Here is a 13,065-nt window from a genome sequence, read left to right on the forward strand (position 1 = left end):
TAACCCAAAATGATTACTTTCCCACTTTGTATAGCAGAAAGTTAGACTTTGGCTTTAGCATTTTCTAAGTTCCTTAGCATTTTCTAAGTTTCCTGCTTCCTATACTGTGGGACTCAGAGTTGATGTAACATCCTCCTCCTCCTCCATCACCCTCTCTAACGTAAGCCACTAACATGCTTTTCACATAAATCACACAAAGCTATGTTCTTAGTCCGAATCACAGCTCCACAGCAAAACACAAGGACATGCTTCAAACTGTAACCTGAACAGAAAGTGATGAGAAACTGACCCTCTCTGGTAACTTTTGGGGTGAAGAGTTCAGACATGAACCTATAGTGAACAGCAGCTGCAGCATTAAGGCTTTTATAAACAAAGTTTCAGAAGCAGCTTGTACATTCTTATTTTATATAATGCAGGAACAGAATACAAGCACCAGCAGCACCCAAGCCAAGCCAGTACTCTGGCTAATGTTTTTTTTTTTCTTTTTCTTTTTTCTTTCCTTTTTTTTTTTTTTTTTTTTTTTTTTTCCAACCACAGCTGAGGGATGCTTGTTCAAGTCAGGAAATTCACTCTTCTATGAAGTCACTGGAACACTTGGGGATATGTCATATTTTCTCTGAGTTAATAAAGAAGCTTCTTTTCTTGCTGAGAGTCTTAGGAGAGGTGAAGGCTCCTATGTGACAGAAAAATAGAAATGAGTGAAACGTCCTCAATGCCTTTGTCCTGGCCTAACTTTTCCTAATCAGCACCGAGCACGGACAGCTTCCCCTGTGAAGGGCACACCGAGATTTAGCTGAACTTTTCCTTATCCCCAGCTTAGAAGTGAGTGGATTCCTTCCTGAACCTTCTACCCTTCCCACAGAGACATGTTTCTTTATATCCTCATCTCCCTACTCTCCTTTCACCAAACCTCTGCCCTTCAGGATGACTGTGTTGGAAAGAAAGGTGTTATAAGTGTGGAATGCCAGTACCTCTAGGACTGTAGAAATCACCCAAGACATGTTGTGGTGTCTGACCATAGGCGGCATCCTACTTTGGAAACCTTCACTGTTTTCCTGTAAGCAATTCCAAAACCAAAACAAAACCATAGAAAACAAAACAAAACAAATCAGAATTAGTCATGTCTTTGACAGGGAAACAAACAAACAAACAAATATCCCCAAATCCAATACTAGAAAATCCCTCATTATGCTGTTTCATGTTCTCTGTCTAAGTTGTTGTATCAAACCACCACATCAGAGTTATACACACAAGCAGAAACAGCAAGTTCCACAGGGCTCATTTTGTGTTTTTCTATCTTGCTGTCAGAGAGAACACTACCTTTTGCTGTCTTTGCTGTCTCTTTTATACCCTGGAGGAATTTTATACTGCATGGGTGAACATTTGTGAAACTTATTATAAATTTGTCTAGAGCGCTCAAATCAGAGCAAATACGTTGTGAAAGATCGTGAAGGCCTATGAGACCCAGAAGCTGAGTATCACTAGCTTTTATGTCATGCCATGCCTACCCACCTTCGATCACACAGTTGTGGCCTATAGTTCTCAGCTATACTCTTACCATCCGTGTGCAAGAATTGCTTGATGACTTTTAAAACTACCTACCTTTTAAAGGGGGCTAGCAGAATACTTTCTTTGGCTGAGATATACACCTACACCAGATACTCTCTAACTCCACATGATAGCTAAAAGCAAATGTAAAAACACTGCAAAGGACAGGCTAATAAAATCATGCAATGAATCAAGAAAGAAAGAAAAAGATCCCTTACACTTGTTTACAAATAAGACATTTGACCTCAGATGTTGAAACAACATTCCCAGAGGGAAAGAACAGCAAGGATGCCATTAGAAGTCCAAAGGAATTTCTTCACGCCACATCTGTGAATAATCCCATTATCCCTGGTATGCAATATGTTGCTTTAACCTGACTGTTATTCATCATTTCTACCGTGACGTCAGAATATAACTCCGTTCTTTCCTGGCTGGACAAGTAGCCAGCTACAGGATGCTTGGTGTGACCTTCCAGCCCACTCACAAGAAGGCCAGTCCAAATAAATGTGCTTTGAACGTCAGCACTTGGTGTAGGACCCCCCCCCCCCTTCCACTACAGTCCATGAAAAGCCCCTTCTTCTCAGAAAGGGCAGAGGCGAACCCATGATTCTTTAGACAAAGCTGTCCGTAGAGGTGTAGCGGGGTATTTCCAAGTGAAGAACGTGTGTTAGAGCTGGCTGCTGCAGGTGAGAAAAGGAGACAAATAATGCATCGTGCATGTGGGAGCAGATGGAAATTGCCAGACATCTGGCGGACAGGAGGCATATTATTCATTTCTGTCAAGACACCTACTTGAATTACTGAAGCATTACTGAAACGGTTTGGCTCAATAACTATAAGGATAAGCAACTAAATGAAGACAAATAACTGAGTACAAAGTTAACATATACTTAAGCAGCAGGTTTACCAGCCTACTGAGTCAATGAAATGGAGACAGTCACACTAATTAAAAAATTATTAAAAATAACATGAGGCTTCTCCAGGCTTACCTAATTACAACATCAAACATGGCCGTGCAAAACTTCTTGGCATATGAGGATTCGGTGATCTAAGAAGTTTTGATGTGTGGAGAAACAGCATCGCTGATGAACAGTGGCATAATTTAGCTTAAAACCCAGGGAAAGTTGGAGTTGTAAAATGGCACCAGTAGTGTTGTTGCTCCTGCACTCACTTTGGGTTCATAAGACACTAGCAACGTGATAGAGTCATGCCGCTCCCCAAACTGAAACTATAACATAACAATTAACTTTTGCCCAGGCAAATCACTGTTTGAAGTCATACTAAAATCAAGGTGATTGCTAAACATATGTGGGAGATCAAGAGCAAGAAGCACGTTACACAATTTCTGTCCAAATGCAGTGCACGCTGTGTGGCAGCCTAACTGCTCATGAGCATGTTACTCTTAAGCAATAGCCAAACAGGGGAAAACCGAAATTAACAAGGAAAGATCCCAAGCTAAAACCTGCCTGAGCTTGCGAGGGCAGCCTTTGATCACTGTATTGCTTTTATGTGGCAAGGTTTTGGTAGCGGGGGGCTGCAGGGGTGGCCTCTGTGAGAAGAGTCCAGAAGCTGCCCTGTGTTAGATGAGGGCCAGTTTTAGCTGGCTTCAAAGGGACTTGCTGCTGGCCAGAGCTGAGCCAGTAAGTGATGTTGTTTGTGCCTCTGGGAGAGTATAATTAAGAAATATTTAAGAAAGGAAAATACTTTTTTTTTTTTTTTCTTCTCATTTTGTGAGTTGTTCAATACACCAGAGGTGGTGGCTGGCAATAAACACGAACGCAGTGACAATGTTAGTCTAGTTAGTAATTGCCATCCATACGGTTTTCTCATCTGTCAAAGTACCCTGCCAATCTTGAGGTCTACCACCGAATCCCATCGTGTAGGGACCACTATACTGACGTGTGGTCACCCTCTGAACGTGACACCGGGCGCACTCTTGGAGTGTGACAGCTTCCTGCGATGTACAAGCAACATGCAGCCTCCCTAAGTTTGAGACCCATCAAATCCACCTGGGACTTAGCACCTGAGACTAAACTCGCACTTACGTCCCCATCTAGTGGCGACAGATACTGCTTGCAAGGCAGAAAAAGCATGCGTTGTGGTAGCCGTGGTTTGACAGCCCTCCAGCAGGGATGCGTAAGGCACGGCCTCTTGGCTTGCTAACTCTTGTCACGAAGTTTCTAATCTCACAGCGGATTCCCTGCCTCCGGTTCTCCTGCCATAACAAAGAAAAAGGGCTCAAAGAAAATCCCGTCCTTGTCAAAATAATCAAAAAATTTACCTGTTTCCAGCACCTCAGCATAACAGCATTCCAAAGACTTTCAGAAAGAACCTCTGCTCCAGCACTGTGACAGCCAGTTTAGAAAATCTGCTTGTCCTATTGTAGGAACAACACCTGCTTTTTAATCTTGCCTCTGCAGGAGAAACTGAACATAAATCTGTTAGTTTCACAGACCCTGCTGGTAAATTTTGGATCAGGACTATAAAGAAAACAGGAGGTAGGAGGTGTGGGCTGCTGTGAAGATCAGGAAGGGGAAACTGCCAATTTTTTACCAAAGGCAGTTTGTTGAGCGACAGCAAAGTTTTCTTTTCTACAGCAAAGCCTTCTTGACCATGGCTTGATTGCTTCGGCTGTACAGACAATGTCATTATGAAGTTTTTATGCACACTATTTAGAGCTTATGGTGAGAATTGACACTGATGATTACATGACATTAGATTTGCACAGTATGTCAAAAGCATCCGGTGTTACCTGGAGGTCTCTACTTGCCTAGTCCCTTGGATTTTTTTTTCCCCTTCACTTCAGAGGAAAGTATTTTCTGATTTTGGTGATACACTCTTGTAAAAGTTCTTCCTCTTTATTTTTTTTTTTTTCCAATTGCTGTTTGTCAGAGAGATCTTTAAATATACGTATCAGTTAGGGAGGGCAAATCTCAGGGGGTGCAAAACCCAACAAAAAGCAGCTGAACTTTACCAGCCGAGCCAGCCTCTCTCTGTCACAGCAGCCTCTATACACACGCTCTTTCTGGGTGCGTCATTCCGAGCACACATTTTTTAACACCCCCACTGCATGCGTTGTTTCACCTCCAGGAGACGGCTGTATCAGACTGGCTAGTACTTACACTGGGTGATGTATGTGGGCATGCTAGCGCAGAGCAGGGAAGTGCAGCGTGTTGTGCCCCAAGCGTTACAGAGGGTTGTGTATTGAACCCAACATCAGCTGCTGGGATGCCCACAAGCAACGAAACCAGTTGAATTAGGAAGACATAGAAGGAAGGTCAGAGTGCCAAATAGCAACACCTCACTAGAACAGCCCATGAGAACAGTGATGAGCTCTACTAACATGAGCAATCTTTGCCCTTCTTTTTCTCTGTATCTCAGCCTCCACCTCAGGGTGTGGGCTTAGCAATTAAACTGCTAAAGATCAACAGCTGTACGAGGAGAGAGAATGGCATTGCCACCCTATCCCACAATAAGCTATATGGTCCTAAAAAAGCTGCTTGGTGAAACTTTCATGCACTTTTAAAATCAGGCAGAATCCAAACAGCAGCTGGCAGGACTGCATCATGTTTAAAGACACGTAGGGACAAGATGAGTGTAGGAAATTATTGTTATTATTTGTTATCATTTAATGTTAAAACTGCCTCTTCACAAAGCAAGGGAAATATCCCCAGTATTTCATATTTAAAATGTTCAGCTTTCATTGGCCAGCTACATGCAAACAACCAAGTTAATTCTTTTGCCTGGAAATTTCATCCATTATGTGCATAAAGGACTTAATCTCGCAGTTCCCAACCCAAAATACTGTGAAATCTTACCCAGAGCAGACTGTGGTTATGATCTCACAGCCCTTTCTCAGAGAAAGCTGGCAGCTGTGTCTGCACTGCTGCCTGTCCAGGAGATGGCTGGCAGTGAAAGCAACACAAGGAGGCAAGGTTGACTACTCAGAGCAGCCCAGATTTCCCCTGTTCAGCACCTTTCAGTTTTTTATCTCCCACGTGATTGTTCTTACCGGCTCTGAACATTACAAAATGTGTGTTATGAGCGCTGAAGATGAAAACCTCTCAATGGGAAATCTGCACCTAGGCTCTGTGGTGCAAAACCTATAACATTTACATTAATCTTGCTGTAGGAATCTTTGCTCTATCATGAGAGGTTTGTCACTAGCTACAAAGAGAGCAGAAGTTAGCCTTCATGGTAAAGCTCCAAAGGCTGTCTTGTGGTTGTCCGGCTGCTCTGCAGAGTTATTCCCAGAGTAAGAAGGAAGTTGGATCCTACTGCCCTATAAATTTCTTAATTTCTTAGGCATTTACCAACTGTGTTAAATAAGCACTTTGAGAGTGACCGGCATTTGACAAATTGATTTATCACAAAAATTAGCATCCCAGCTGAAAGTTGTTCAGATGCCCTTAAAAAATATAGCTGCAAAAAAAGCCATTGATTAGCTGCTCTGTTCGGAAATTCTGCTTCCTGGAGAACAGAAAAACTCCAGAGTCACAGCAGAGGCATGTTTTGCAAATCTTGTTTTGTCTCGGTTTCACAGACTTCTTTACTGGGCCTGTTCACTGCTTCAAAGGCTAGTGCCTAGGCGAGATCTGGAGCTCAGCAGAGCTGGTCAGGGAGAGTTTTCTTCAGAATTATTTTTTTATTATTTTTTTATTTTTTTGTTTAGTGAAATTTTAACACACGCACACACACACACCACTTCAACCAAAAATCAATTATTTCAACTCTGAAGTTCTCCCACCATGTCTCATTGGCATTTTGGCCAGATGATTACTGTTCCTATTTGCTTAACTTCATTATAACCCTGCTGACAGTTCTGAGGTGTGTGATGGGAGGTGTTCTCAGCAGGTTCAAAGAAATACCTATTCTGTTGTCTGAGGCACTGACACAAGCTCATCCGCAACACTGTGTGCAAAAATTCTGCTTCATGAAAGATTATTTCGCATGAGGACAAGTGCAGAAAAGAACTAGCAAGATGAAATAGGGACAGGATAGCTCAATGTTACAAAATGAAAAATGAAAATAAATTTTAATTGCTTACTGCTGCAGTACAGTAGAGGGAAACACTGGAGAGAGGAGACCTATAACATATGGAATGATATTAGCAGAAAACATCAAATTGGTCTCAGTGGCCCATGATTAATATTTGGGTGGAAATAATAAGATTTTAAAAAACATCAGAAAAAAACAGAGTTCTGGAGCAGTTTTTTGAATGGATCAGTAAAGACAAGAAACCCAATCAGTCTGAAAATGGTTTGTGTGATAGGTTTGCTGTAGCAGTAGGAAGTAGCTCAGGGGACCCAGCAGATTTCTTCCTGTCCCCTGTCCAAGGGCAGGTGCAGCAATGAAAGACACATGACACAGCAACCCCAGACCACAGTGATTAACGGGGAATGAGTTTACAAATTGAGAACTTTTGAGTTTGGGACTCCTCTCTTTTCAACAAAAGAGGAATTATCCATGGGAAGCAGACAGGTTCCGTGGACATGTTCATTTCTTGACTAAAGGAGCACGTTCATGGAACCTGTCTGCTGAGGGGAAAAGCGAGGGGAAATGGAAACGTCGGGGTGCGGTTGGGCATTGGGCTGCGGGACCTACACATCCTGCCAGGAATAAACGTCCCAGGAGAGGAAAGGGTGCTGTTGTGAGCTGTATGGACTAGAAAAAAAGTGTTAAAAATAAACCCAGGGCACAGGATGTGAGGTGCAGGGCAGTCCCTGTGGCCGAGGGGCAGCCTTTCTCTCTGGCAAGCCAAAAGGCCCAGGGGAGCCAGCCCCAGAAAAGGGGTCCTCAGCCCCCCCAACCCTCCTCCTTGTCCACGTGAGGGCATCTTCCAGGCCACCCCCAGCACAGCCGCCTTTGGCCACGCATGGGCCACTCCATCACAGCGGCTTGCTGAGGTTACAGCGGCCACCACTGCCCCGCCTTTGCTGCGGGCCCTATAAAACAGGCCCCCTGCAGCTGGCCCACCCCTCGCTGCGCATCTCGGCCCCCTGACCGCCAGCTGGTGCGGCAGGAAGGAGACAGAGCAAGGCGAGCAGCAGGCCTCTTGGTGTGCGAGGACAGCCATGCCGTCCGGTGAAGCACCAAGAAGGAATGCACCTGGCCAGAAGGAGATGCGTCGTGGGCGGAGGGATAGCGCCGGTGGCACAAGAGACACCAGTGCCCAAGGGACCTCTGGCACCCAGCCCACAGGCACATACAGGCGGTACCACTGGCACCGCAACGATGCGGGGAACAGGCCGGCCCCTCACACACCCAGCGACGGGGGGCCTAGGCCTAACCATTGGTGCAACAGTGGCATGGGATGAAGGCAGGAGTGTCAGGCAGGTGGAGCAGAGGCATGTTATAGTCCACAGCACAGTGCGGGACCCAGCCATGGCTGTAAAACAGACGGCAGTATCAAACCCAGGCATGCAAATCAACTGGACCATGGCTGGGACCTCAGCATGGAACTGGGTGACCCCTGGTTCGGCACCCTGGCCTGAGAACATTCCAGATGGGAGGCATCCCGTGTGGGCAGTCCCGGGCAAAGACTGGCTTAGCCTTCTGCCCAACAATGTGGGGCCCATGGAGCTGGATCCACCAGAAGATGTGGAGAAACCAATGGAAGTGGATCCACCTCTGCCAGATCAGACCTGGGACTACCCCAGCATGTCTTCGCTCTCTGCCACCTGAGCACACCAACAGCGTTGCAGCAGTGCCCGGCGAGCTCCCTACTTGTTGCTCAGGCTCCATCCCAGACATTAGCTTGGAGCCACCAAACACCACGGACATCCCACAGGCTTATCTGCAAGATGTCCTGGCAATAAAGAACTCTGTTGCCGATTCTCAGGGGTTGTGTGAGTGCTGCTTTCCCATCCCCTAGCCCTTATGTGAGAGGTGGCATCCCATCTGCACAGAGCCTCGAAGAAAAGCACAAGAGAGGACCCAGCTTCCTTTGGGCTGCTGCACTGGGGTGACAGGAGGAGTCCCCGAGGGCCACCATGCACCTCTAACATTTGTGCAAATAGACTGAGGGGTGAAAATAGTGTGTAAGCAATTATAGGTGGCTAATTTCTTATATTAGGAGTGAGTTTCTATAGCTGAGTAATTGCTAGCAACAGACATGGAGAATGCTGAGGTACTCAACAACGTCTTTGCCTTTGTCTGCACTGGTAGACAGGCTTCCCAAGCCTTTCATTTCCCTGAAAGATGGAAGCTGCGGGATCAAAGTCCCACCCACTGTAAGCAAAGAGCAGGTTCGACACCACCTGATGAATCTAAGTCTAATACAAGTCTATGGAGCCTGAAACATGCATCCCAGGGTCCTGAGGAAACTGTCTGAGGTGGTTGCCAAGCCTCCCTCCATCATAGTTGACAAGTCCTGGCATTTGGGCGATGTCCCTGGTGAGTGGAAAAAGGAAAATATCATGCCTCTACTCTTCAACAATTAAAACAAAGAATTGAACAAAGAGCACTACTGTTCAACAATTAAAACAATTAGGAGACATTTCTTCTCAGAAAGAGTGGTCAGGCATTGGAACGGGTTGCCCAGGGAAGTGATGGAATCATCGTCCCTGGGGGTGTTTAAGGAAGGGTTGGACATGGTGCTTAGGGACATGTTTTAGTGGGTGACATTGGTGGTAGGGGGATGGTTGGACCAGATGATCTTGGAGGTTTTTTTCCAACCTTACTTTTTCTATGATTCTATGAAACTCGGTATCCCATTGAAAAGTAGTTCATTATTAAATTTCAAAAAGCCCTAGTGCTAACCTCTGCTTGGACTGTAAACTGCTTGAGCAATGGCCTTATCTCCCTGTTTTTTCACTGCTAAACACCCTTGGCAAGACAGACAAATAAAGGATGCCTAGGAGAGGGAAACAGGGAGAATTCATCTTCTGGAAGCTCACTCACCTTCCCCCTCGTCCATCGATGGGGGCAGCAAGCAATTGGCCCTGGTGGACTCTGACATTGGCCAGACTGGAGGGGGCAATTCTGCAGTGATGTAAGCCATGTGTCGAACCTGGACCATAGAAAACTAAAACAGGATTTTGAAATGCATGACCTCTTAATGGAAAAAAAATAAATGAAAGGGAAAAACCATAAATAACAATAAACTGTTGTTTACAATAAATCAGCCAAAGGTTGTGTCAGATCAAACAGGCAGCATGTCAGGCCCTCAGACTACAATAAAAAGGAAGTAATTATTTGAAAAGTTTTCATATTCTAAGAGCACGAAAAAGGGTCTGGAGTGCCAGTTTTTACTGTTTTTCAATTATTTTAATCACAAAAAAAAAATACATTGTTTAAGAAGAAATGGAGTTTTATCCATTGCAGCATATTCCTTCTCTCCTACTTGCCTGTTCTCTCACCCTGTGAAGTCACAGAAAGCTCTGCACATCTTACGCATCTGGAATAAAAAAAATTCTTCTTTTTGCATCCTCTGACATCTTCCACATTTTTGTCACCTACAAGTGCCTTGAGTTAGCACAGAATTCATCTCTGCTTTATTTCAAGCAGCTTTTTAAAAGTTTCTCTTTTACACGGGGATCTCAGCCACAAAAATCAGATTCAGTTTATGATCTCAAAGTGCCCACTGGTCAGGAGTTGCTCCAAAGATGTTCCATAATTCTGGGTTGCCATGCAGCTTTTATGTGATGTCAGCTAGTCAAAAAAGCAAGCCCGTGTGCATATACACAGATGTACAACGTGCTTCCTGCTGCAGAAGAAAACAGGATTCTTCATGCCTGGGAGTTTCTGTGGGAAGCAGCAGAGGCAGCAGCTCTCTTTCAGTGCATCCCTGCATCTGAGATCCTGGCTGAACAAAAAGAACATGCGCAGATCTGACCCAGACATGATTGATTGCTCTGATTTTTTTTTTTCCCCACACCCTTCTTTTCCTGCTGTAGCTGCCGACTGATTTAGTGGTCTGTGCTGGCTCAGAGAGACTGTAAGGTCATTTTTACTGTCTCTCTCCCACACTGTGCCTAATGATTTGGAGTCGCAGCACCCTTGCCTATAAAAGGGAACATAAAGCAGTGGGAACTGCTGCCACTTGCTGTGCCTGTCCTCAGCAGAGACAGGGAAGTCTCCATGCACAGATAATCCTGTTTATGCTTCACAGTCCATAGGGACCCTATTCAGAGTAGAATGGAAAAATGATCCCTCCTCACTCTGACAGCACAGTCTCAGAGAAGACTTACAGGTCACTGCCAAAGGGGTGAAGACATTTTTACCTGTCCAGGAGTAAAAATAAGGGGACTGGAGTTTGTCTTAGGGCAACCATGTTGATCTTTGCTATCACTTGCTTTTTACAGAGGTTAGCAGTGGACAGAAAAATCCTTACACATAGGATCCCTGACCTTCCCAGGGACTAAGGTGCTCATTTTCAGCTCCTCTGCTGCCCCATAAGACTGTTACTGCAATTAATCAAATAGAAGCATCCCCACAGAAGCATCTCAGTTTTTGTGTCAGCCTCATACTTAATATCAGACACGGTCCTGAGTGTCTTGTAAGCACTTGGATTTTTTTTTCTCCTCTTGGATGTTAGCTATGAAGCTATCTAATCTTCAAATACAGACAGAACTTGTGTGTTCTTCAACTGTTTTTTTTTTTGTTTGTTTGTTTGTTTTGTTTTGTTTTTGCTTTGGTCATTTTTTTGTTTGCTTTTCATTTTAATTTTTCTGTTGAGCATATCTTCAAACTGCTATCATTTATTGACCTTCTCATGGCATAAATTTGTACAAAATCCCCTAACCCTGCAGCAAAATAATACTATTTAATCTGCATAGCCAAAAAGTCATAAGTAAGAAGGAGCTATAATGAGGGCTGTCTCTAAAGCTTTAACTTGACCCCAAAGGCAGATCCATCATTTTACAATGACATGATCATACGTTATTTTTCTCCAGAGAACTCCTGAGTAATTTAACACTTGAGGAGTGTTTTCATTTCTCTTGCTAAGTGTCTGAGTCTTGTGTCGGGCCATCAGGCTGACTTATTTGCTGCACAAGACTCAGTTGGAGGACTGTGGAAGGACAACCTCTGTCCCATCCCATCCCTTGCCACTGACCTCAGGTATACCCATTTTTTAATTTTTTATTCTTTCACCAAAGTCTGGAGATGGTTAGAAGCCCCAGACACACTTGGTTCCTACAGTTGGCTGAAAAGGGGGGAAGTATTTTTAATGCCCTCCTGCAAGGCCAGTCAAACACACTTGCCCCTTCACAGAAACCAGATACTCCCCTCAGAAATCCGTGTCCTTATGCACAGAATAAAGTAAACACTGTCATAGGATATATTGAGTTGGAAGGAAACCAGAAGGATCATCAAGTCCAACTCCTGGGTCTAAACAGGACCACCCAAAAATCAGACCATGTGTCTGAGAGTGTTATCCAAATGCTCCTTGAACTCGCACAGGCTCTGTGCTGTGACCGCTGCCCTGGGGAGCCTGTCCCAGTGCCCGACCACCCTCTGGGTGCAGAACCTTTCCCTAACCCCCAGCCTGTCCCTCCCCTGTCCCAGCCCCATGCCGTTCCCTCGGGTCCTGTCGCTGTCCCCAGAGAGCAGAGCTCAGCGCCTGCCCCTCCGCTCCCCTCGTGAGGGAGCTGCAGGCCGCCATGAGGCCTCCCCTCAGTCCCCTCTTCTCTAAGCTGAAAAAAACAACCTCAGCAGCTCCTCACACATCTTCCCCTTTAGACCCTTCACCATTTTGCTGCCCGCCTTCTGATAGTCTCTAATAATTTTATATCCTTCTTGTATTTTGGTTTCCAATACTGCATACAGGTGTCCTTGGCTGTTCTGTGCTGGAAATGTCTGGTTTATCTTGGTATTCTTCACTGCCATGTTGATGCTGGCCACTTCTGATTATTGTGTTTCCTTGTCAGTCTTTTTTTTTTCTTTTTTTCTTTCATTTCCCTGGGGCAGAGCAGTGTGAGAAATTGAATTCCTCTTAAAAAAACAAACAGACAAACAAACAAAAAAGATTTCTAAGTGATATATCCTCTCCTGGAACAACACAAAAAGGGCTAAAGAAAGGAACAAAAGAGTCTATTCCTTATGACAAAATGCTAAATCTGCAGTGAATAATAAGATAACTTCTCATGATGAGATCTCAGGAGTGGCTCTGGGGCTGGAGCACGCAGGAACTTCCATAGCACTTTGTGTTATGCTCCCTCTTGATGGACTAGAAAAGGGATAATGGCTCTGCAGAGCAAAGAGGTCCAAAGTCCCATGGTATTCTCAAGAGGTGTGAGGGAAAGAAATTAAAGACTGCATCATTAGCTGATCACCATTACTCTGACATGTGCAACAAATGGGAATCTTGTCATCCCCAGTCAGTACACCAGAAGGAAGGGATGCCATCCAAAGGGACCTGGACAAGCTAGAAAAATGGGCCCATGTGAACCTAACGAGGTTCAACAAGTCTAAGTGGGAGGTGCTGCACCTGGGTGCAGCCCTGCAGAGAACTTGGGGGTTCTGGTAGACGAAAGGCTTGACGTGAGCCAGCAGTGTGTGTTTGAGGCCTAGAAG

General features: G+C 44.9%; 1 long non-coding RNA gene across 1 annotated transcript; it reads right to left on the bottom strand.

Moving 5' to 3' along the window:
- Window positions 1–515: 515 nt before the first annotated feature.
- Window positions 516–2,696, bottom strand: LOC118167073. The gene is made up of 3 exons (XR_004750917.1): window positions 2,538–2,696; window positions 972–1,055; window positions 516–673 (listed from the first exon to the last, which is right to left on the bottom strand). It is a non-coding gene; the product is annotated as an uncharacterized LOC118167073 (long non-coding RNA).
- Between the last annotated feature and the right edge of the window lie 10,369 nt (window positions 2,697–13,065).

This window comes from Oxyura jamaicensis, chromosome 4 (genome assembly GCF_011077185.1).
Source record: "Oxyura jamaicensis isolate SHBP4307 breed ruddy duck chromosome 4, BPBGC_Ojam_1.0, whole genome shotgun sequence".
Classification (NCBI taxonomy): Eukaryota; Metazoa; Chordata; class Aves; order Anseriformes; family Anatidae; genus Oxyura; species Oxyura jamaicensis.